The 22,477-nt window shown below is 39.4% G+C and overlaps 1 protein-coding gene across 3 annotated transcripts in view; it reads right to left on the bottom strand.

Moving 5' to 3' along the window:
* Window positions 1-22,477, bottom strand: part of LOC124722958 — a 192,789-nt gene that overhangs the window by 97,043 nt on the left and 73,269 nt on the right. For 2 of the 3 annotated variants that reach the window (XM_047248125.1, XM_047248127.1), the window contains exon 3: window positions 22,307-22,451. The exons of the other annotated variant lie outside the window; for it this stretch is intronic. The gene's annotated coding sequence lies outside the window, so the exon portion shown is untranslated. The remainder of the gene's footprint in view (window positions 1-22,306; window positions 22,452-22,477) is intronic. 3 annotated transcript variants of the gene reach the window in all.

The raw sequence follows: 22,477 nt of genomic DNA, 5'->3' as shown, positions 1-22,477 counted from the left end.
TTTACTGAGCCGAGAAGGGCACTAATCTTTGCCGGTGGCCAGAAAATTACTTTAAATTCATATTTCCTTAGACTCCTGCCTATTTTAGACGAAAGGTTGCCAATGTATGGAAGGAACGCCCTGGACTTGAATAGCTCCTTATCTTCTTCATTTTGTAGGTGGTCACATTTGTTCCTTCTTAGTGCTGTTCTAATTTGATGTGGAGAGTGACCATTACCTCTGAACACCAGCTTTAAATGTTCCAGCTCCTTTGTAAGGCTGTCTCCATCAGAAACAACATGAGGCCAGTACACCAACGTTCTAAGGACGCCGGTAGCTTGTGCACGATGATGACAACTCGACGCTTCCAGGTAAAGGTCCGTATGTGTTGGCTTACGGTAGACACAGTGCCCTAATGACCCATCCACTCTCTTAGTAACCAAGATGTCCAAAAATGGCAAGCAACCATCCTTCTCTATTTCCATCGTAAACTGGATGTTCTTGTGGATTGCATTCAGATGTTCTTGCAACATCTGAATGCAATCCACAAGAACATCCAGCATACAATGGAAATAGAGAAGGATGGTTGCTTGCCGTTTTTGGACGTCTTGGTTACTAAGAGAGTGGATGGGTCATTAGGACACTGTGTCTACCGTAAGCCAACACATACGGACCTTTACCTGGAAGCGTCGAGTTGTCATCATCGTGCACAAACTACCGGCGTCCTTAGAACGTTGGTGTACTGGCCTCATGTTGTTTCTGATGGAGACAGCCTTACAAAGGAGCTGGAACATTTAAAGCTGGTGTTCAGAGGTAATGGTCACTCTCCACATCAAATTAGAACAGCACTAAGAAGGAACAAATGTGACCACCTACAAAATCAAGAAGATAAGGAGCTATTCAAGTCCAGGGCGTTCCTTCCATACATCGGCAACCTTTCGTCTAAAATAGGCAGGATTCTGAGGACCCGGCAAATATTAGTGCCCTTCTTGGTTCAGTAAAGAAGGATCTGGGTCTGCGGAAGGCTGGGATCTATAAAATTCCTTGCCAGTGTGGCAAAGATTACATTGGTTAGACGACACACACAGTACATGAAAAGTGCGATGAACACGAACGCCACATTCGCCTTTCACAGCCCAGTAAGTCGGCCGTAGCTGAGCACTGTATTACCACAGGACACGCTATGGATTTTTCTGCCACAAAAATCTTGGCCCCAGCGAAAACTTTCTGCGATTCAGTAATTAAAGAATCTGTGGAGATACGACTAGTGCAAAATCTTATAAATCGTGATGGCGGTTTTCAACTGGACAAGGCTTGAGACAAGGTGATCTCTCTAATTTCCTCTGAGAAGACATTTTATTCATAATGACACATCTGGCGACATCTGACGCCTGTTTTTAGCGACGCCGGTGGACATGTAGTTTTCACCTTTATGCATGCGCCTGCGCACCACAGATAGAACAGCAGCTCCAGAGTGCGCAGATTTTGATTGAGGACGCTCCTGTGATGGAGGCCAATGAGCATGCATTTTCACACCAAATTTTTTTTTTTTTTTTTTGCTATAAAGTTGACTCCAGGAATTTGCAGTTTCCAATGACGAACACTCACCTGCAGATGGCTGGACGATTTGCCAACCGAAATATCGTGGCAAGAAGTCAACATGATCCAGAAGCAATCCCGAAATCTCATCGAACACAAACAAAATTCATTTTATAGCTGGAGTGAACACACTGCCCTCATCATACTACTTTGTGACCTTTACACTATCTCATCATGCTGCTTCACTGACTGCAGTCATTTTAATTGTTAGTAAGTAAATTCATCTTTTCTTCACAGTAAAGGATAACAGCCAAACAGTTGCACGATAAAGATTTATTGAAATCCTTGAACACGGTTTCGGTATATTTAAATATATCTTCATCAGAAGCAAAAATACACCTGAACAGGAAGACACTTTCATTAGCAAAAACTTAGCACCATAACTGAGAAAGAAAAAAAAAAAAACAAAACACTTATAGCTTAAGTAACCGTAAAATTATCAAAGTGTTACAAGCACAAAACTTTTAGCCACTTACTAAAATCACATCCTGCGGTGGAGATACATAAAACAATCGTGCCAAAGGCATCGTTAGTAGTTAAAACATCTCCATTTATACAACATAATTATGAAGAGAAGGTCGATGCAAACACGGCATAGCAACAGTACTTCGCCTGTGAACTACTGTGAAGAGGGTGTGGAAGCCCTAGGGCAGACAGTTTCACTGAGAGAGGGCACTTGAGGTATGAGCGAGACACACTCGCACATTAAAACCCATGGATACATACTCATGAGCATCAAACTTTAAAAAGTTGTGCTAATTCAAACCTTCTGTCTTAATAAATAAAACATATCAGAACCATGTAAAAACTCCTACATACAATAGAAAATATGAAACCAATTTACCTGTGTCCTAGTGTCAAGCAGATGAAGCTTGCGCTACAGAACACATCTAACAAGAGAGGGCACTAGCGTTATGGGCGAGAATCTCGCGTAACTTAAAGACTAAGATACATACTAGTGAAAACAACCAAAATGTTATAGTATAACGAAACCATCTGTTGTCATGAATAAAAACATAACAGAATCATTTAACCACACATACACATCGAAGGCCGCGAACAGCAAACATCAAAATATGTAAAATCCCAACAAGGCAGGAAAGGCACATCTCACCAGCATCAAAAGACAAGATAACTAACTTCTAGTCAGTCAGACTATATTACATTAGAGCTAGGAGGGGTTTGAAACTAACCAAAAAATTTTTGTTTCTAAGCTGCACCTGTTCATTAAGAATAAAACCATCTTCTTGAGACAGATGCTCGGAAATCTCTAATTCCTCGAGCAGGTCCAGTTTGTAACCATAACTCGCTTCGTGTAGCAATTCTACGTGGCGTATGCTGTAAGAGCCATAGATGTTCAGCAAATGTGGAATTATACACGTTTTCCCCATTTTTACCCAGCATGTGTTCTTTATATCTTACTTTAATGGGTCTAACTGTCTGTCCAATGGTTAAATGATTCTGTTATGTTTTTATTCATGATGACAGATGGTTTCGTTTTACTGTAACATTTTGGTTGTTTTCGCTAGTACACTACTGGCCATTAAAATTGCTACACCAAGAAGAGATGCAGATGATAAACAGGTAGTCATTGGACAAATATATCATACTAGAACTGACATGTGATTACATTTTCACGCAATTTGGGTGCATAGATCCTGAGAAATTAGTACCCAGAACAACCACCTCTGGCCGTAATAACAGCCTTGATATGCCTGGGCATTGAGTCACACAAGAGTTTGGATGGTATGTTCAGGTACAGCTGCCCATGCAGCTTCAACAAGATACCACAGTTCATCAAGAGTAGTGACTGGCGTATTGTGATGAGCCAGTTGCTCGGCCACCATTGACCAGACGTTTTCAATTGGTGAGAGATCTGGAGAATGTGGTGGCCAGGCAGCAGTCTAACATTTTCTGTATCCAGGAAGAACCATACAGGACCTGCAACATGCAGTCGTGCATTATCCTGCTGAAATGTAGGGTTTCGCGGGGATCGAATGAAGGGTAGAGCCGTGGGTCGTAACACATCTGAAATGTAACGTCAACTGTTCAAAGTGCTGTCAATGCGAACAAGAAGTGACAGAGACATGTAACCAATGGCACCCCATACCATCACACCGGGTGATATGCCAGTATGGCGATGACGAATACATGCTTCCAATGTGCGTTCACCGCGATGTCGCCAAACACGGATGCGACCATAATGATGCTGTAAACAGAACCTGGATTCATCTGAAAAAATGACGTTTTGGCATTCATGCACCCAGGTTCGTCGTTGAGTACACCATCGCATGCACTCCTGTCTGTGATGCAGCATCAAAGGTAACCGCAACCATGGTCTCCAAGCTGATAGTCCATTCTGCTGCAAACGTCGTCGAACTGTTCGTGCAGATGGTTGTTGTCTTGCAAATGTCCCCATCTGTTGACTCACGGATTTAGACGTGGCTGCATGATCCGTTACAGCTATCCGGATAAGATGCCTGTCATCTCGACTGCTAGTGATAGGCCATTGGGATCCAGCATGGCATTCCGTATTACCCTCCTGAACCCACCGATTCCATATTCTGTTAACAGTCATTGGATCTTGACCAACGCGAGCAGCAATGTCGCGATATGATAAACTGCAATAGCGATAGGCTACAATCCGACTTTTATCAAAGCTGGAAATGTGATGATACGCATTTCTCCTCCTTACACGAGGCATCACAACAATGTTTCACCAGGCAACACCGGTCAACTGCTGTTTGTGTATGAGAAATCGGTTGGAAACTTTCGTCGTGTCAGCACGTTGTAGGTGTTGCCACCGGTGCCAACCTTGTGTGTCTGCTCTGAAAAGCTAATCATTTGCATATCACACCATCTTCTTCCTGTCGGTTAAATTTTGCGTCTGTAGCACGTCATCTTCATGATGTAGCAATTTTAATGGCCAGTAGTGTATGTATCTTAGTCTTTAAGTTACAAGATTCTCACACATAACACTAGCGCCTTCTCTCATTAGATATGTTCCTTAGCTCAAGCTTCGTCTGCTTGACACTAGGACACAGGTAAATTGGTATCATATTTTTATTGTATGTAGGTGTTTTCATACGGTTCTGATATGTTTTGTGTATTAAGTCAGAAGGTTTGAATTAGCACAACTTTTAAAAATTTTGATGTGCATGAGTATGTATCCATGGGTTTTAATGTGTGCTAGTGTCTCGCACATACCACAATTGCCCTCTGTCAGTGAAATTGTCTGCCCTAGGGCTTCCACACCCTCCTCACGCTAATTCACAAGTGAAGTACTGTTGCTCTGCCATGTCTGCATCAACTTTCTCTTCATAATTATGTTGTATAAATGGAGATGATGTTTTAACTACTGACGAAGCCTTTGGTACGATTGTTTTATGTATCTCCACCGCAGGATGTGATTTTAGTAAGTGACTAAAAGTTTTGTGCTTGTAATACTTTGGTAATTATACAGTTACTTAAGCTGTAAGTGTTTTTTTCTTTCTCAGTTATGGTGCTAAGTTTTTGCTAATGAAGGTGTCTTCCTGTTCAGGTGTAGTATTGCTGCTGATGATGATATATTTAGATATACCGAAACTGTGGTCAAGGATTTCAATAAATCTTTATCCTGCAACTGTTTGGCTGTTATCATTTACCATGAGGATTTTCAACATTTGCTGTTTCAGGCCTGCTTAAAATCTTGAAATTCATCTTTTCAACACCTATACAACAAACACTCACCAGTAAGAACAGTTTAAGGATTATATACCAGCCACCTTAAACCACATCAACATTCAACTATTCTCTAACCCCCATACCCGCTCCTTGTTAAGAGTTGTCTGTTAGCTACAAAGTCTAGGTCTGTACATCATAAACTTGTTAAGTTCGTATTTTCTAGTATTGTTCATATTGTCACAGAAACTGTTGCCAAATAACACATTTATCCACATCATAAATGGCAGATTTTTGTGTGCAATTTGCTGCTTTTTTTCTTTGGGTTAAATATTTCAATTCCAGTTCACAGTCTGTGACTATTGCTCATGTATGTGTTCATTTTTCAACAGCCTGGCTTCTATTTGCATTTGCACAACTGTTGTCACCATCTATTTCGCAGAGCAATGTGGGTGGCTTTTATCGTGTCTGTTATCTACACCACCACCACCACCACCACATTTCTCACAGTGTGGACTACTGCTGTGTGATCAAGGATATCCATCTGATCTTTGCTGCTCGCTATGGAAGCAACAGGTATTTGCCCACTCTGAGACACCACTGGCATGGTTGTGTGAACTACTGTCATACTCAATTCTGTGGTTTGTACATTTGTGCTGCCTGCACATCTTCACTGATCAAGCCAATGTAGTGTAGGGAGGATAACAGTCTGGTAAGGCTAGGAATGTGGTATCAGTAGTGGCCTGACAAAGATAGTTTCTGAAATTTAGCGCACCAATGTGTACGTTTTTGAGTTGCTACGGAATCATGAATGGCCATGCATCAACAAGATTGTCAAATGCATTAATGCATGGCTGGAAATGGTTACAACAACAGGTGCCATGACCTAATTATGTGGGGAATTGTTTGTAGTAATGGTAGGTTTTTTAAGGAAAAGCCTTGGAAGAGGTGGTCACACTCCCACTGCGATGGGTAGGAAAGAGAAATACACTCCTGGAAATTGAAATAAGAACACCGTGAATTCATTGTCCCAGGAAGGGGAAACTTTATTGACACATTCCTGGGGTCAGATACATCACATGATCACACTGACAGAACCACAGGCACATAGACACAGGCAACAGAGCATGCACAATGTCGGCACTAGTACAGTGTATATCCACCTTTCGCAGCAATGCAGGCTGCTATTCTCCCATGGAGACGATCGTAGAGATGCTGGATGTAGTCCTGTGGAATGGCTTGCCATGCCATTTCCACCTGGCGCCTCAGTTGGACCAGCGTTCGTGCTGGACGTGCAGACCGCGTGAGACGACGCTTCATCCAGTCCCAAACATGCTCAATGGGGGACAGATCCGGAGATCTTGCTGGCCAGGGTAGTTGACTTACACCTTCTAGAGCACGTTGGGTGGCACGGGATACATGCGGACGTGCATTGTCCTGTTGGAACAGCAAGTTCCCTTGCCGGTGTAGGAATGGTACAACGATGGGTTCGATGACAGTTTGGATGTACCGTGCACTATTCAGTGTCCCCTCGACGATCACCAGTGGTGTACGGCCAGTGTAGGAGATCGCTCCCCACACCATGATGCCGGGTGTTGGCCCTGTGTGCCTCGGTCGTATGCAGCCCTGATTGTGGCGCTCACCTGCACGGCGCCAAACACGCATACGACCATCATTGGCACCAAGGCAGAAGCGACTCTCATCGCTGAAGACGACACGTCTCCATTCGTCCCTCCGTTCACGCCTGTCGCGACACCACTGGAGGCGGGCTGCACGATGTTGGGGCGTGAGCGGAAGACGGCCTAACGGTGTGCGGGACTGTAGCCCAGCTTCATGGAGACGGTTGCGAATGGTCCTCGCCGATACCCCAGGAGCAACAGTGTCCCTAATTTGCTGGGAAGTGGCGGTGCGGTCCCCTACAGCACTGCGTAGGATCCTACGGTCTTGGCGTGCATCCGTGCGTCACTGCGGTCCGGTCCCAGGTCGACGGGCACGTGCACCTTCCGCCGACCACTGGCGACAACATCGATGTACTGTGGAGACCTCACGCCCCACGTGTTGAGCAATTCGGCGGTACGTCCACCCGGCCTCCCGCATGCCCACTATACGCCCTCGCTCAAAGTCCGTCGACTGCACATACGGTTCACGTCCACGCTGTCGCGGCACGCTACCAGTGTTAAAGATTGCGATGGAGCTCCGTATGCCACGGCAAACTGGCTGACACTGACGGCGGCGGTGCACAAATGCTGCGCAGCTAGCGCCATTCGACGGCCAACACCGCGGTTCCTGGTGTGTCCGCTGTGCCGTGCGTGTGATCATTGCTTGTACAGCCCTCTCGCAGTGTCCGGAGCAAGTATGGTGGGTCTGACACACCGGTGTCAATGTGTTCTTTTTTCCATTTCCAGGAGTGTATCTTTTTTAGTGGGAGTTTGGTTAACAAGTACTCCTACTTAATGTGGGGTCTCTGTAACCAAACGAGGTCATCCAGCAGAGCACTGCAGGTACTGGAGGATTACAGATAAAAGTCAACAAACTAACTATAGATCATGATTCTTGTGACACAAAACGTAATCTTCAAAGTGAAAAGTTGACATACATTAGCCAACTTCCTGCTCAGATACTCCTTATAGATCAATGTGGCCTAAAACAACATTAAATGTTGACAAATTTGTGTGTTAAAACTTTTTAATATACAAGTGCAGTGTGTCAATGCTTCAATTTCTGGAAACACGTTACTTTTAATGGTAATGATTTACAGATTCCTTCACTTTAGCTTCAGGATTTTTCTGAGCAAACTTGATTCTGTGTTTATCTAAGAAACCACTGGGAATAACACTATTAGGCAGCTTCAATATTTACCCTATAATGTATTCTATAGAGCAAAAAAAGAAGTCAAACATATGCAAATATTTTAATTTCAATTACTGTCCACCACAAAAAACACAACAAAACTACAGGGAGAAAACAACACAGCTATATACAATAATTTTCTTTGCCTGTTTTAGTGGATATGTTCAGTTTGGAAACAGTTACAAAAGGAATGGAAGGTATTAAAGAATTTGGGAGTACACAGGCATGCAATAATCTCATTAATCCATTTGCAATACAATCATTTCTCACCTCTTTAAGGACTATCAATGTTTGGATATGTAAAATGTCATAAGCTTGGTTGATAAGTACAATGAAAGCTAGTTGGGCACAATGTAGCTGCACAGGGTGTGTGTGTGTGTGTGTGTGTGTGTGTGTGTGTGTGTGTGTGTGTGTGTGTGTGTGTGTGTGTGTTCATAAAAGGGAAAGGTAACCAACCATTACTAGCAAAAGAAGATATCAGAAAATCTCATGTGTGAGAAATCAGCGATAGTATTACAGCACAATCAAGAGCAGTCGCAGCAGCTAATTATAGGCAATACTTTAAGGTCTTAAGAAATGATAATAGCTTTAAAAGCACAATACATGAATCTCAAAATAAAATCAAAACTATACATGATGTAGTGAGAACAGTGTCTGGGGAGTAAGAGGAACATTGAGTTGTCAGAATTAAATTTTCATTCTGCAGCGGGGTGTGTGCTGATATAAAACTTTCAGGCAGATTAAAACTTTGTGTTTAACATAGACTCGTACTTGTGACCTTTGCCTTCTGTGGGCAAGTGGTCTACCAACTGAGCCCGACTCGTGACCCATCCCCTCAGTTTCACATCCACCAGTACCTCATCTCCTACCTTCCAAAATTAAGAAGCTCTCCTGTGACTCTAGCACTCCTGGAAGAAAAGATGTGGTGGCATAGCTCAGCAACAATCTGGGGGATATTTTCAGAATGAAATTTCCACTCTGCAGCAGTGTGTGCTCTGATATGAAACTTCCAGGCAGATTAAGACTGACAGAAGTAAAGTTGTGAGGACAGGCCATAAGATGTGATTGGTTAGCTCAGTTGGTAGACCTGCTAGTGAAAAGTGAAAGTCCCAAGTTTGAGTCTTGGTCTGGCACACAGTTTTAATGTGCCAAAAAGTTTCAGTGAGTTGTCAATTTAATGAAATGGTAGAACAAGTTACAAACCGGGTCATTTGAAGTGAATTAGGTTTTTCCATCAGTTTCAAGCAGGCATCCAGAATATCATTACTGCTTCAATTAGGTAGTAATGATCTTTCAGAAACATACCTGAAAAATGATAGAATACTCTGCCTACTAGGAAAACTCCAAAAATTATATGATGTGATGATTTGTATTAAGAGGACACGGCTGATACCTTTCCCATTCCTTGTCCAATACTGACACTTGAGATCAGCCAGTGGTCAGAGATAAATTTGAGTATGTAAAATAAAAGAATACTAGTTCTTCTTTCCGTTACTGCCATTCATTTGTGCACTGTACCGCTTATGTAGATTACCACAGATTCCTTTAACATTATTTGTACAACACAGAGTATTGGTGCACTGGTTTATCTCTGGCCAGCTGGATTTTTTTTTTTTTTTTTTTTTTTTTTTTTGGGGGGGGGGGGGGGGGGGTGGTTTGCTGTACCTGGTACTTAACCCCATATATGTTCTTACTTGCAAGTGGTATTTTTATTTATTTTAAAGTCTGATGTTGTCCCTCATTGTATGTTGTCCACTTTTTATTTTATTGCAAACTGCTTCACCCCATTGCACTTTAACAATGTATGACCAATATAATTTTTGACAGTCACTCAAATATTTAAGTTGTCTTATTTATATTTTTATTTAATTTTTTATGTTGACTCAGTGACTAATTGTTGCTTATACTTTAATTATGTTCTATCTACACTTCATTTCAGACACTTGAAAACGGCTGCACTACCAGAACTTTACATTAGTGAAGAGGACAAAATAAAATAATATTTTAAACCAAATAAAAACAGCCAGTACAGCAGATTGTAATTCAGAAAATTCTAGTACAAGTTGAGAGTAGTTGGTTTTTCTCATATGACTGACTAACATTTAATCAGAACATACTGATAAAACTGACTGCATATCACTTGCTATTATGAAAGCCTTTTGTATCACAACACATAACGCACATGATCTGATAAATGTTCACTTTTATTTTCAAGACATCCACAGTTCATATGCAACATCGACTGCACATCATTGGTTGTGAAAATGTTACTCTTCAAAACTACCAGGAATTGTCGGTGGCAATGCCAATGACGACTCGTGTGCCACTGATAATGTTATTCATGTCAGGATGACAGAAGCTACTGGAATCTGTGGGAAGTAATGTGACAGTATGTGTGCAGAATCATGCTCGGAGTACAGTCTTTTATATGTTTAAACTTGTTAAAATCCCTAACTTAGTTTCTGAATTTAATGCACCACACTTAGATTTAAAAAATGATTACTCCTGTTCAAATACAGCGAATCACAACTCTATTATTATTATTATTATTATTATTATTATTATTATTATTATTATTATTATTATTTCTTTCTTGTCTCAGACGTTATGTCTGGTTAAAAATGGAAGGTGACGCGGACCTTGATCAAGCGTGACTTCCTTTTAACTGTACGGTATATGTTACATTGCATTTAGGAACTTTCAGGTAATTGAACAAGTGTCAATAATTACAGATTTCTGTAGTTGTATATATAAGTTTGGATGTAGCTGTAGTGCATTGATGTACTGGCGGATATTGTGTGGTATGACTCCTGTAGTTGATAGTATAATTGGTATAATGTCAACTTTATCCTGATGCCACATGTCCTTGACTTCCCCAGCCAGTTGGATGTATTTTTCAATTTTTTCTCCTGTTTTCTTTTGTATATTTGTTGTATTGGGTATGGATATTTCGATTAGTTGTGTTAATTTCTTCTTTTTATTGGTGAGTATGATGTCAGGTTTGTTATGTGGTGTTGTTTTATCTGTTATAATGGTTCTGTTCCAGTATAATTTGTATTCATCATTCTCCAGTAAATTTTGTGGTGCATACTTGTATGTGGGAACATGTTGTTTTATAAGTTTATGTTGTAAGGCAAGCTGTTGATGTATTATTTTTGCTACATTGTCATGTCTCCTGGGGTATTCTGTATTTGCTAGTATTGTACATCCGCTTGTGATGTGATCTGTTCCTATTTGTTGTTTGCAAAATCCGCATTTATCTGTTGTGGTATTGGGATCTTTAATAATATGCTTGCTGTAATATCTGGTGTTTATTGTTTGATCCTGTATTGCAATCATGAATCCTTCCGTCTCACTGTATATATTGCCTTTTCTTAGCCATGTGTTGGATGCGTCTTGATCGATGTGTGGCTGTGTGATGATACGGGTGCTTTCCATTTAGTGTATTCTTTTTCCAATTTACTTTCTTCGTATCTGTTGATGTTATGTGATCTAAAGGGTTGTAGAAGTGGTTATGAAATTGCAGTGGTGTAGCCGATGTATTTATATGAGTGATTGATTTGTGTATTTTGCTAGTTTCTGCTCGATCTATAAAGAATTTTCTTAAATTGTCTACCTGTCCATAATGTAGGTTTTTTAGGTCGATAAATCCCCTTCCTCCTTCCTTTCTGCTTAATGTGAACCTTTCTGTTGCTGAATGTATGTGATGTATTCTATATTTGTGGCATTGTGATCGTGTAAGTGTATTGAGTGCTTCTAGGTCTGTGTTACTCCATTTCACTACTCCAAATGAGTAGGTCAATATTGGTATAGCATAAGTATTTATAGCTTTTGTCTTGTTTCTTGCTGTCAATTCTGTTTTCAGTATTTTTGTTAGTCTTTGTCTATATTTTTCTTTTAGTTCTTCTTTAATATTTGTATTATCTATTCCTATTTTTGTCTATATCCTAGATATTTATAGGCATCTGTTTTTCCATCGCTTCTATGCAGTCGCTGTGGTTATCCAATATCTAATCTTCTTGTTTAGTGTGTTTTCCCTTGACTATGCTATTTTTCCTACATTTGTCTGTTCCAAAAGCCATATTTATATCATTGCTGAATACTTCTGTTATCTTTAGTAATTGGTTGAGTTGTTGATTTGTTGCTGCCAGTAGTTTTAGGTCATCCATGTATAGCAGATGTGTGATTTTGTGCGAGTATGTTCCAGTAATATTGTATCCATAATTTGTATTATTTAGCATGTTGGATAGTGGGTTCAGAGCAAGGCAGAACCAGAAAGGACTTAGTGAGTCTCCTTGGTATATTCCACGCTTAATCTGTATTGGCTGTGATGTGATATTATTTGAATTTGTTTGGATATTAAGTGTGGTTTTCCAATTTTTCATTACTATGTTTAGGAACTGTATCAATTTAGGATCTACTTTGTATATTTCCAATATTTGTAGTAACCATGAGTGGGGTACACTATCAAAAGCTTTTTGGTAATCAATGTATGCATAGTGTAGCAACCTTTGTTTAGTTTTAGCTTGATATGTCACCTCTGCATCTATTATCAGTTGCTCTTTACATCCTCGTGCTCCATTGCAACAGCCTTTTTGTTCTTCATTTATAATTTTGTTCTGTGTTGTATGTGTCATTAATTTCTGTGTAATGACTGAAGTTAATATTTTTTATATTGTTGGTAGGCATGTTATGGGGCGATATTTAGCTGCGTTTGCTGTGTCTGCTTGATCTTAAGGTTTCATATAAGTTATTCCATGTGTACGTGTATCAGGGAATGTGTATGGGTCTGCAATGTAACTGTTAAATAATTTAGTTAGATGTGAATGTGTTGAGGTGAATTTATTTAGCCAGAAATTTGCTATTTTATCTTTTCCAGGGGCTTTCCAATTGTGAGTAGAATTAATTGCTTGGGTGACTTCATGTTGCAAAATTATCACTTCAGCCATTTGTGGTATCATCTTGTATGTATCTGTTTCTGCTTGTATCCACCGTGCATGCCTGTTATGTTGTACCGGGTTTGACCGTATGTTGCTCCAGAAGTGTTCCATGTCTGTTATGTTTGGTGGATTGTCTATTTTAATGTGTGTTTTATCTATTGTCTGGTAAAATTTCTTTTGGTTTGTGTTGAATGTTTGGTTTTGTTTCCTTCTATTTTCACTTTTTTTGTATCTTCTAAGTCGTTTGGCCAATGCTTGTAATTTCTGCTTCTTTTCATCTAATTGCTCTATCACTTCTTGTTGGGAGATTTTACCTAACCTGTTTCTTTTTTTTTCTGACATTTCATTTCTTATAAATTGTGTTAGCTGTCCGATGTCCTTTCTCAGTTTTTCTATTCTGATCTGTAGCCTGTGTTGCCATGCTGGTTTTGTGGGTTTCTTCCGTGTGTTGGTTGGTTCTGATCTCTGCCTAGTGTGTATATTTAGTGTAGTGAGTGCTCCTATATAAACCAGTAGTTGTAACTCTTCCATAGTTGTGTTTTCATTTATTTTGTTGTGTATGATTGTGTTGATAGTTTTTGTTGTTGTTTCGACTTGTGGGTTATTTGGCGGTCTATGCAAGAATGGTCTAATGTCTGTATTTGTGTCTTTGTATTCTATATATGTCAGCTGAAATTTTTCTTCTGTATTTAACATGTGTGTCACTTCGTGTTCTGTTTGTGCTTGTTCTGGTGGCTGTCTTAAGATTTTGTTTTCCTCTGACTGTTTAATTGATGCGTGTTGTTCTTTGTTTGTTTGCTCTGGGATGTTTGAGTCCATTACTGTATTTTCTTCTTCTTCTTCTTGTTCTGATTGCACATTATTTTGTTCCAGTATTTGTTGTACTTGTTGTTTGATGTTTTCTAATTCTGACTGGAGTATCCTGTTATTTTTGATTATTACACGGATCTGATCAGCTAGTCGTTGTTCTGTTAAAAATTTTAATTCTGGGTATCTGGTAATAAATGTTGTGTATACTTGTGATCTGTATCCAGTTGTGTTGGTTCCTAGGTTTGTTGCTTGGTAATAACAGAACATGAGGTGTCGATTAACTTCATCTGACCATCTCATCCTCTGTCTTTGTTTTCCTTCTAGGGTGGTTGCAGGAAGCATATCCTGCAAAACACCTCTATTTGGATTTGAATCATTTTCCAGTTGGCTAGCAGTGTCGTTACCATTGTGGGCGGGCATAGGGTTCAAGCGTCGTCCCCGACCATGACGGCGCTTGACCGAGGCTTCTTTAGTTCTGTCCTGAACCAACTAATCACACTAAAAGGGGGGTTAGCCCTATTAGTGGTGTGTTCTTTTCGTCGCCTTTTACGACTGGCAGAACATACCGGAGGCTTATTCTTTTCCCGGGTCTCCATGGGAAATAATAATAATAATAATAATAATAATAATAATAATAATAATAATAATAATAATAATAATAATAATAATAATAATAATTATTATTATTATTATTATTATTATTATTATTACTACTACTATTATTGAGAACCCAGATCATGCTATCAATGTTAGAAATACTGCATAGCAACCAGCTTGGACACTAGCATTCCCGTCTCACTTAAGCAGTAAAACTGCATTTTCTACTTCTCCCTTAATGCTCTATTACAAGGGAAGTTCAAAAAGTAAGTTACACATGTCATCTCACGTTAAGACCATTGTGCAACAAGAGTGGCACATTGTCAGAAGGGAGTAGGTGTTCTGGGTTTCCGGAAACGAAGTTCTGCTGTGGTAAGATTAATAGGTGCATAACAGTGTGGGAATGAAATGGTGTGGCAGCTGGAATTTATGCCAAAGTTGAAGTATGTAAGACAATATGATTCTTGTGGGGCAAAACACCTAGAAGTCACACAGATTCACCATTAAATTCCGGCATCATGTGGACCAAATGCAATGCCGTGTCCATCCAAAGTGAAACAGGGCCAACAATTTGATGAATGCCACATAGACATGGATGATACTCATTGGGAAGAAAGGCCATCAACATCGACCACTGACAAAAATGCCCAATCGAGGAACTGATTCACAGCATTCAAAGATTTTCCAATGATGGGGACATTCACATAATGGTTCTAGAATGGCTCCATTATCAAAGAGTGGATTTCTATCATTGAGGAAATGAATGGGTAGTAGAAAGTTCCTACCGTTGTCTGCAGAAAAGTGATGAGTATTTTGAAAAATAGTGTCCTGTGTCTGTGTTGTTTTGAAGTGTAGTGCAGAATTCAATGAAAGTTAACTGCAGTGCCATAATAACATGTAACTTACTTTTTGAAGTCGTTTATAGATTCAGAAGTAGTCAGATATTAAAATTTTTGTACTTATTGTAACAGTGCACTCAAAAGCAATCAACATTACCCTGAGCAGCAGACTCCCACTCCCACTGACAATTTTTTTTTTATGTTGTGCCGGTGTGGTAAATTTAACAGAGCTAAACTTCAAACTGTTGTTATTTATAGATCCCCACACTCCGATTTCACAACATTTTTGCTAAAGCTAGAGGAGGTTCCTGGTTCACTTTATATGAAATACATAAAGTTAGTTATATGTGGTGACTTCAATATTAATTGTATAAGTGATTGTGCATGCAAGGAAGAGGATGCTGGTAGACCTCTTTAATTCATATAATCTTATGCAAACTGTATTCTTTCCAACGAGAGTGCAAGGGAACAGTAGAACAACCATAGACAACATTTTTATTCATTCCTCATTACTAGAAGGGCATTCTGTTAGCAAAAAGGTGAATGGCCTTTCAGATCATGATGCACAAATTTTAACTCTAAAAGATTTTTGTGCTGTAACATGTGTTAATAGAATGTTCAAAACAGGGCACTAGCACAAACAGGCAGCCTGTGTGGCTGACTAGAAGGATAAGAATATCTTGTAGAACAAAGTGACAATTATACCAAAACGTTAGAAACAGTCAAAATTTAAATGCAGCAGCCCATTACAAACAGTATTGTAAGGTGCTTAAAAATGTTATTAGGGAGGCAAAAAGTATGTGGTATGCAGATAGAATAGCTAAGTCTCAGGATAAAATTAAAACCATATGGTCAGTCGTAAAGGAAGTGGCTGGTCTGCAGAGACAGGTCGAGGATATAGAATCAGTGCGTAGTGGGAATGTCCGTGTTATTGGTAAGTGTCATATATGTACAGTATTTAATAATCACTTTCTGAATATAGCACGTGAACTAAATAGAAACCTAGTCCCAACAGGGAATCATATAGCACTCTTAGAAAAAAGTGTTCCGAGACTGTTACCTGAAATGCTCCTCCATGATACTGACAAGAGGGCGACTGAGTTAATAATTAAATCACTAAAGACCAAGAACTCTCATGGATATGACAGGGTATCTAGCAGAATACTGAAGTATTGTTCTATGTATGTTAGCCCAGTACTTAGCCATATCAGTAACTTTTCCTTTAGGAGTGGTCAGTTTCCTGACCGATTAAAGTACTCGGTAGTGAAGCCACTTTATAAAAAGGGGGACATTGATAATGTTGACAATTTTAGACCTATTTCTACGCCATCGGTGTTTGCTAAAGTTATCGAGAAGGTTGTATATACAAGGTTACTGGAGCATTTAAATTCACATAATTTGCTGTCAAATGTTCAGTTTGGTTTTAGAAATGGCTTAACAACTGAAAATGCTATATTCTCTTTTCTCTGTGAGGTTTTTGGACAGATTAAATAAAAGGTTGCGAGCGCTAGGTGTTTTCTTAGATTTAACTAAGGCTTTTGACTGTGTTGACCACAAAATATTACTGCAGAAGTTGGACCATTATGGAGTAAGGGGAGTAGCTTACAATTGGTTCGCCTCTTACTTTAAGAACAGAAAGCAGAAGGTAGTTCTCCGCAATATCGAGTGTGGTAGTGATGTTCAGTCCCAATGGGGCACTGTTAAGTGGTGCGTTCCCCAAGGGTTGGTGCTGGAGCCACTGCTGTTTCTTATTTATATAAATCATATGCCTTGTAGTATTACAGGTGATTCAAAAATATTTCTGTTTGCTGATGTCACCAGCTTGATAGTGAAGGATCTTGTGTGTAACATTGAAACAGTAACAAATAATGTAGTTCATGAAATAAGTTCGTGGCTTGTGGAAAATAATTTGATGCTAAATCACAGTAAGACTCAGTATTTACAGTTTCTAACTCACAATTCAACAAGAACTGATATTTTGATCAGACAGAATGGGCATATTATAAGTGAGACGGAACAGTTCAAGTTCCTAGGCGTTCGGATAGATAGTAAGCTGTTGTGGAAAGCCCATGTACAGGATCATGTTCAGAAACTAAATGCTGCTTTATTTACCATAAGAACAGTATCTGAAATAAGTGACACTTCAACACGAAAAGTGTCACAGTATGTATTTTCTTTAATGTCGTTTGTTGTTAGCAACATTAGCCTATTCCCAAGAGTTAGCAGCTTTCACTCAGTTAATACTAGGAAGAAATCAAATCTGCATGTGGAATGCACTTCCTTGACTCCTGTGCAGAAAGGAGTGCAGTAATCTGCTGCATCCATTTTCAATAAGCTACCACAAGAACTCAAAAATCTTAGCAGTAGCCCATACTCTTAAGTCCAAACTGAAGAGTTTCCTCATGGCTCACTCCTATTCTGTCGAGGAGCTCCTGGAAGAGATAAAAAATTAAGCAAATTCTAGTGTTACATTGTTGAATTTCTTTATTTAAACTTACGACTTGTCACCTGAATATGTTTTTTTATATATATTTCACTTTATCTGTTTCTAATATCGTGTTATAATTTCACGTATTGACTCGTTCCATGACCATGGAGACTTCTCCTTAATTTGGTCCCACGGAACAATAAATAAATAAATAAATAAATAAATACTAGCATTTTAGCTTAAGATAGAATGAGTATACTAGAAAAAAAATCTGAATCCACATATGAACAAGTGTGATAGAGGGCTGGTAAGAATATCTTCACTTTTAGAGTAAATCTAAACATTTGCATTGCAATAGAAACACTGTGTAACATCTCTTTCGAGAATTTCCCTACTAGTCACTATTAAAACAGTAAAATTTACTCTCAAAACAAAAAGTAGCAGAGTGATAACATTGTGTTGCAATACTTCGAAACTATACACTCATATTTCCATTTCCATTAAACTTGTGATAATAGAGGTGTTTAATATTCTGTAGAAGTTACAACTAGATTCGCACTTCTTTGGGCAAAAGTCCACAAATAAGGAAAAAAGGCGACATATGACTTACACCGAATAATGACAACTTTAAATGATCAGAAGGGTATAAGCCTATTTTGAATAGACATTTTTTGTATCTTTTTTCATGTGGGTTAACATACACAAGTATAAATAACCTTCAAAGGACCAGTATTTTAGTGTATCTTGTTAAAAAGTGGAAATTGGACTGTGTGTCCAAAGAAAAATGGATTGATCCCTTCTACTGACAAGACCACAGCTGACACAGGGAATATTTATTATGTATGAAAGCAAGGTGACTAAGTACACCAGTAACGATTCACATGTGAGAACATACATAAAGCATAAGGATAATGGTGTATCACTGAATTGTGCTATTTACCTCCATCTCATCTCACATGCACACCACTGTTTATCTTCTTGTAAGAAGGAAGATTATACAGTTTAACGTCGTGTCAAGAGTGAGATCATTAGAAACAGAGCATGTGCTCAGATTGTCTCAAGAATAGGGGTGGAAATTGGGTGGGCCCTTTTCAAAGGATTCATCCCGGCATTTGCACGGATAAATTTAGGGAGATCATGGAAAACCAAAGTTTGGATGGCCAGAAGGGGAATTTAACTGTTCTTGAGGGAAATGCAACCTGAAATACTGAAGGCCCAACTTCAGTCTAGAGAGTGCTGCAACCGCTATATTCATGGAAGCTGCAGATTGGTTCAATTCAAATGGTATGTCACTCAATGTCAACACGACTTTGTTCTTTCTATCTCACACAACACACAGAAATGAGGAAGATGTTGAACTAAAATACGGTGCAATTGAGAGCCAAGTCTTCCAAATCCCTGGGAATACATATTAATAGATGGGCAGATCACATCCTTGACCCATGTAAAAGATTGGGCTCAGCAGCTACTGCTATTCACTCTACTGCATCTATTTGTGACATGGAAACATTCAAAGTTGTGTGTTTTGGTTTTTTCGATTCAGTTATGACATATGGCATCATATTCTGGTGAAACCAGTCACAAGCAAATAAAGACTTTATGGCAGAAAAGAAGGTCATCAGAATTGGTAGTAGTGTTACCCCAGATGCTCTTGCAGGACTTTATTGAAACAACTGTGGATTTTCACCAGGACATTTCTTTCGTCAACAAAAATTACACAAGCTACAAAATTAACAGTGCATGCCCTGATTATAATATAACAAGTAATCATGATTTATATAAAAAAATCTCAGCATAGTACAGAGATGAGTACATTATTCAAGATACAATGCTATATAACAAATGTGAATGAGTGTGGGTGTGTGTGTGTGTGTGTGTGTGTGTGTGTGTGTGTGTAAAACAGTTAGAACAAGCATTTTATCTACTGGCGAGAAAAATATTTCCTGGCTGCTGCTACTTTAGTAAGTGTGAGTAATGAAACTGTGTTTGGTCATTAATGACCATGTGAAGATTCTTTGATTGGTGTTTTTTAATAGCTGGACGTCTGAGTAATGTCAATTTGCTGCCTTTAGTTCCTCTATGGAGGACTTTGCATTTAATATCATAAGAACGACTTTCATTTAGAACACATTCAGGAAAGTAGGAATCTTTCTTTTTCAGTCTCCAATGCCTTTCACAGTCAGTCAGTCTAATATTTATATCCCCACCTGATTAAACTACATACAGTTGCCACATGTACTGCAGAAAATCCTATAAATTCCACTCAGTTCTAAACGTGGAATCTTGTCTTTACTGCTGAACAGAATGTAGGCAACAGTATTCCCAGTATAAAAAGCTGGAATATATTTCCTGGAATTTAGTCTGATGGGAAGTAACTGTGTAGTTCTACCAACATATACAAGGGAGCAAGCTAGTTTTATTCAAGATTATTATTCTCCATCCTTTTGGCTACAAAATTCTACTTTTCAACATAATCACTGTTCAATGCAACAGCCTTACGCCACCTTACAGTGAGGACCTGTATGTTCATATGGTACCTTTCTACTGGTTGACATTGGAGCCGATATCTTGCTGCATCAATAACCTCCCCATCATCCAAGTATTGCTTCCCATGGAATGCATCCCTCATTGGGTCAAACAGATGGAATCCGGAAGCAGCAAGATCTGGGCAGTAGGGTGAATGTGGAAGAAAAGTCCGCCGAAGTTTTGTGAGCTCCTCTCGGGTGTGCAGACTTGTGTGAAGCACTGAGTTGTCATGGTGAGTGAGAAGTCATTTGCATATTTGTGGTGATGAACATGCTGAAGTCGTTTCTTCAATTTCCTGAGTTTAGCACAATACACGTCAGAGATATCGTTGCACCATGAGGGAGGACATCAAACAGAGTAACCCTTTCAGAGCCTCAGAAGACCGTCACTGTGGCTTCACCAACTGAGTGTGCAGCTCTGAACTTTTTCTTCAGAGGAGAGGTGGTATGGCACCCCTCCACAGACTGCCACTTTGTTGGAAGTGATGAACTCATGTTTCATAGCCTATGACACTGTTTGACAAGAAATTATCACGATTGGTCTCTTAACATGCGAGAAATTCTACACAGATAGCCCTTCGCTGATTTTTTTGTCTTCTGTTAGACCGAGGAACCCAGTGGGCACACACCTTGGAGTATCCTATCTGGTGGCCGAGTCTGTCAGTACTATCAACAGAGATGCGCAGTTGTGCACTGAAGTGTTTGACTGTGATCCATCAATCACCTCGAATGAGAGTGTCCATACATTTCAACATTGCAGAAGTCACAGCTGTGTGTCTGGTCAGCCAGCACGCGGGAGGTCACACAGGTTTGTGTGACCTCGTGATGATGAGAGATGCCTCGCCCAACGGCTCATCATGCTTCGGCTCACTGCCAGGTCACCATACACATTCTGCAAGCACCTATGAATATCTGTGATGCTCTGGTTTTCTGACAAAATAAACTCAATGACAGCTCTTTGCTTGGAATATACCTCTGTTACAGATGCCATTTTGAAGGCTATGTATACTGCTGCCAGCTATTGGAACTTCATGAAACGGTAGGGGCTGAAGCAGCAATATTCCACAAAACCCACAATAAATTCTGAATTTTTCAACCAAAACTGGCAGGAAAAAAAACAGTGTTGCATTACTTACTGAACACCCCTCATAGCATGGGGGACCATTTGTTATCAGTGTGGTTTAGTGTTTTCCGAGTAGAATACAGAAGTGCTATTATCCTCTGCCTCTTCTTTTTACTAAGTATGCTGTCAATTAAGGCAGGACTATAACCATTGCTGTATGCTATTTCTTTAATTATTTTCAATTCATTTTCAAAATCTGGTTTGGTTTGTGGTAACACACAAACTTGCAGCTTTCCATTCCATGGTGGACCTCCTACTATCTATATCAGAAACCAAACTGTATTTTGAAAATGAATTGAAAATAATAAATAAATATCATACAACAATGGTCATAGTCCTTACCTAATTGACAATATACTCAGCAGAAAGAAAAGACGAGGATAACAGACCTTCTGTATCCTCCTCAAAATGCACTAAACCACACTTTTAACATACAACCCCTGATGCTATTGGTAGGTGGGACTTCACAGGTACCTCAGGCCAGATCTGGGCCCTCTAGATGGGTGCAACAGAAAATGCGACATCATTTTAATTCTGTGTTTGAACTTTAGTAATTTCACATAAATAGTGTGAAAAAATTACCTGTAAAATAACATATAGTGACTCATTACACAAATGCGAAAAAAGGGGCTAAAAGTTATGGAAAAGGAGTAACTGAACTTAACAGTTAATTAAACATAAATATACAATTCAGGAAATGTGGTAGCTCATACAACTGTTATTTTCCATATGACAGTGGCAGTGTTCAAAATGCAGTAGCAAAGAGAGAGAGAGAGAGAGAGAGAGAGAGAGAGAGAGAGAGAGAGAGAGAGAGAGGGCGTTGTATTGATGAAGATCTACACGACAATGAGTCAAAACCTAAAATGTATTATGGTATACACAAGCTTAAGCTGTATAAAAAGTGGCTGGCTGCTGTTTCTTTAAGTAACATAATTCCTATTTAATAAGCACCTCACCTTATTGATCACTGACGACTTCTATAAGCCACTCTTGCAGAAACTCCTGTTTCCGGGTAGTGGGTCCAAAATACTCATTTTAACAGCAGTTTCTGTGTGGTCTTCATGTCATTTGAAATACATGGTTGTGAATTTAAAGGTGTCCCTGTAATTTCAGCGATGCATAAATCA

The sequence above is a fragment of the Schistocerca piceifrons genome, chromosome X, assembly GCF_021461385.2.
Source record: "Schistocerca piceifrons isolate TAMUIC-IGC-003096 chromosome X, iqSchPice1.1, whole genome shotgun sequence".
Lineage (NCBI taxonomy): Eukaryota > Metazoa > Arthropoda > Insecta > Orthoptera > Acrididae > Schistocerca > Schistocerca piceifrons.
Note: the sequence above shows the minus strand (reverse complement) of the source record. Positions and strands in the feature narration are given on the sequence as shown.